This window comes from Peromyscus eremicus, chromosome 2 (assembly GCF_949786415.1).
Source record: "Peromyscus eremicus chromosome 2, PerEre_H2_v1, whole genome shotgun sequence".
In the NCBI taxonomy this organism is placed as follows: Eukaryota; Metazoa; Chordata; class Mammalia; order Rodentia; family Cricetidae; genus Peromyscus; species Peromyscus eremicus.
The window spans coordinates 61,322,370-61,325,804 of NC_081417.1; the positions used below are offsets into that span (position 1 = coordinate 61,322,370).

A 3,435-nucleotide genomic window follows, 5' to 3' on the forward strand; every position below is an offset into this window, starting at 1 on the left:
TGGCCATCTTCCCCACACTTGTGTCCCCTCCCCCAGTCTCCTCTTGTAACCTCCAATCTCTTTTCCACCTTCGTGTCACACACGCCCTTCTCCCACCCCCTTCCTCAACATTTTCTTAACCCACTCTTGGTCTCCATTATGTTGGGCCATGATTTGTTACCCAGCAATAGGCAACAAAGACACACATCTGCATGTAAAAACCTAGTGAGGATTTTCAACACCAGGTGTCTTCACCTGGGCTCCTCAGGAGACAGAGCATGAGGAAGCTAATGTGTTACTGTGTCCGCGAGGAGCACATCTCAGGGAAGCAGGGATGATGGAGAGGAGGAAGGATGAGGAACAAACCCTAGAGTGCATTTCTGAGCTGGCTCCTGCATGGCCTCAATTGCAGCTGACTGCTTCATCACGTGGGGCCAACTCTGAAAGGCATCCCATGTTAATTTGTTCAGGGGAAGGAAGTAAAAAGGATTTATCTTTATCTTTATCAACTTCACTCTTCTTAAAGGCCCTTAGCAGTGCATTAACTCTCTACATAATTGTATATTTACATAATTGTCATTTACATAATGACAAGTTAGCTTCTTGTCACTGTAAGAAATATATGAGATAATCAACTTATAAAACGAAAAAGTTTATTTGGCTTGTAGATAGAGTTTTGGGTCTGTGGTCAGTTGGTCCTGTTGATTATTGGCCTTGGTAAGCACATGGTGGAGCAGAACCATTCATTTCATGACCAGGAAATAAAGGAGAGAAGAAGAGGCTGTCGTAGTATCATGATACTCTTCAAGGGCATGGCCCCAATGACCTAAAGACCTCCCCAACGGTCCTAACTCTTAGAGATCACACCACCTCCCAGTAGAGCCATCCCTGGGACCAAGTTTTAAATACATAGACCTTTAGGACCATTTAAGATCCCCATACAGGGCCTCAGTGTCACATGCCTCAGAATAAACAAGGAAGCTCCAAGGAATCCAACCGCTGTGCTTGTCAGGAGGTCCTGCTAAGCTGTGCCTACTTGGGCTCAGTTGTTTTTCCATAAAACTGATCACCATAGGGTACCTGGAGCAAAACAAATGTGAAGGCTCTGATAGACAGGGCTGAGAGGCTCTGGAGCAACACAGCGAGGTGTCCGGCAGACAGTGTGAACAGCATGACATAGTCTCATAACTTGGAAAGGGGTAAGATCAGAAGGACAACTGTGATCGGCCAAAGTCCAATCAAAGAGACCCAGACATAACCTTATGGGTTGTATCAAGTAAACTCAGATGCTTAAGTAGCAGAATTATTTCCTAGCTAAAGAAGCCAGTGTTGAGAGAAATAAAAGGTCTTGAGGAGGTGGTTATGGGATGGAAGTCCAGCAAGAAGGAAGTGAGCGGTGGCTCCCAACCAGCTTAGGGTGGGGGAAGGGTACCGTGACCTCTGTGTGTGTGTGTGTGTGTGTGTGTGTGTGTGTGTGTGAGAGAGAGAGAGAGAGAGAGAGAGAGAGAGAGAGAGAGAGAGAGAGAGAGAGTGCAAAGAGGAAGACACACAGAGAGTGAAGTTGACTCTGTGTCCCAAAGCTTAGTGCACAGGCATTACGAACTCACAAGGCCTAGTCCTCATCTTTTATCCCCCAGATAACTACTTCTTTGTTGTCCATCTTCCCAGATAAGCCTCCCAAAGGGAGAAAGTGTTTTACACAGACAAGGATCAAATTCACATGACAATTCCAATTAGTATGAGTCATTCATCCCAGCCAAGGGGTAAATACACCATCACTCATTTATCTAATTAACTGCTTATGCTTTCCCTTGGAGAAGGTCACATCCCAGGTGACCAGCTAGCCCTCTGTCATGAGACCCAACTCATCTTCTCTCTGAGCCACATGGTCTTCTAAACGAGCACCAGGGAAGGAGGGAGGTTTATTCTGCACTGCACGTGCAGGTGTGCACAAGCTGTGGATGGCATGTGGAAGTCAGGGTCCTTCTGCAAGAGAGCCAACTCCATATGTGCACTGGAAATTCCAGAACCTCTGGAGACTTTTTTGCAAAGTCATTTGTGCCTTAGCCCCACCCTAGTCTTCTGACTTGGACTCCTAAGCTCAAATATCCCGGTGCAAATGCACCACATGGATTGATTGACAACACCTTCCTCCTGTCTTGTTAGTAGAAGGATTTCTTTCCAGAATGTAACTGAATAGTTAAAGCTAAGTTTAATTTTTTTTTAACTAATGCTTGGAATAATATATAATGTTTTCTGCTGAATTATGATCTGGCCATCCCTTGGTTATTCGGAATTTATTCCCAAATTCCCATGCCTGTTATTGCATCCCCTAAGATCTCAGTACAGGCAGTCACCGAAGCTTGGCTCTTTTCGGCTACGAGACTGAAGGTGAGCTTGGAGGAGGGACAGCTGTCAGACTTCTCAGCACACAAAGTGGCTTTGGCTTTCTCTCTCTGCTCCTGACTCACTGAATCTGCCGTATGACAAGAGGGCCCAGTAGACAGGACACTGTGAGCATCACATGACTGACAAGTTTTACATTTCAGAAAGGCCTAGAAATGGAAATTCAAGCCTATCAAAAGCCCTACAACCTCACCACATCTCCTTGCTGCATACGCTCGTTTTCCATCGCCAATGTCATTTGTGTATCACCTAGTAGTGACATGTCCTGTTCATCCTCAAAATCCCTTAGGTAGCAAATGTCCCACGGGGTCACCTTCCCCATCAGCTGAGTCAGAATCACAGAATTCTAGAAGAGCAAAGCTGACAGAAATCTTCCCAGGGACAGTATAAGTGTTGGCATTTCTGGAGGGCTTACCGTGGCCCAGCCACTTCATATATATGATTTCACTTTATCATCACGCTCACTCTGCCATGGAGGTTCTGCCATCTTCACAGTTTAGATACAATGAAAAAAGAAAAACAAGCAAAAATCAACAAAACGAGGCTTGGAAAAGAGACTGGACCCGTTCAAGGTTACATGCTGAGTAACCCAGATCTACAAAATCTAAAGCAGTGCTTCTGAATGAGGAGTGTGTAGAAGGTAGTCTACCAAGAATAATAAGAAAGCTCATGATTCAACACAGCATATCATGCTCACTTTGGCAGCACATATACTAAATGGGGACAATACAGAGAAGTTTAATATGGCCCCTGTGTAATGACGAGTTCATGAAGTGTTCCCTATTTTTAACATTTCTTTATTTATAAAATAAAAAAGTAGAATTTCCTCTAAAGTGAAGGTTTTATTCAAGGGCAAATAATATAAAACCAGTTTTATTAAGTAAGCATGAATGAATTATGGAACAATACAAATTTTGTACAAATTTGAAGATTAAATTTGAAGCTTTAAGAAAGATATTCATATGTAAAGCTATTTCTGGTTTGCCTTGGGGAAGATTCTGGTAGAAAAATTTAAAACAGTGGTTCTCAACCTTCCTAATGCTATGACCC

General features: G+C 43.7%; 1 pseudogene; it reads left to right on the forward strand.

Annotated features, from left to right (window-relative positions):
* Positions 1 to 3,074: 3,074 nt before the first annotated feature.
* Positions 3,075 to 3,173, forward strand: LOC131905398 (U6 spliceosomal RNA; annotated as a pseudogene).
* The last annotated feature ends 262 nt before the right edge of the window (positions 3,174 to 3,435 follow it).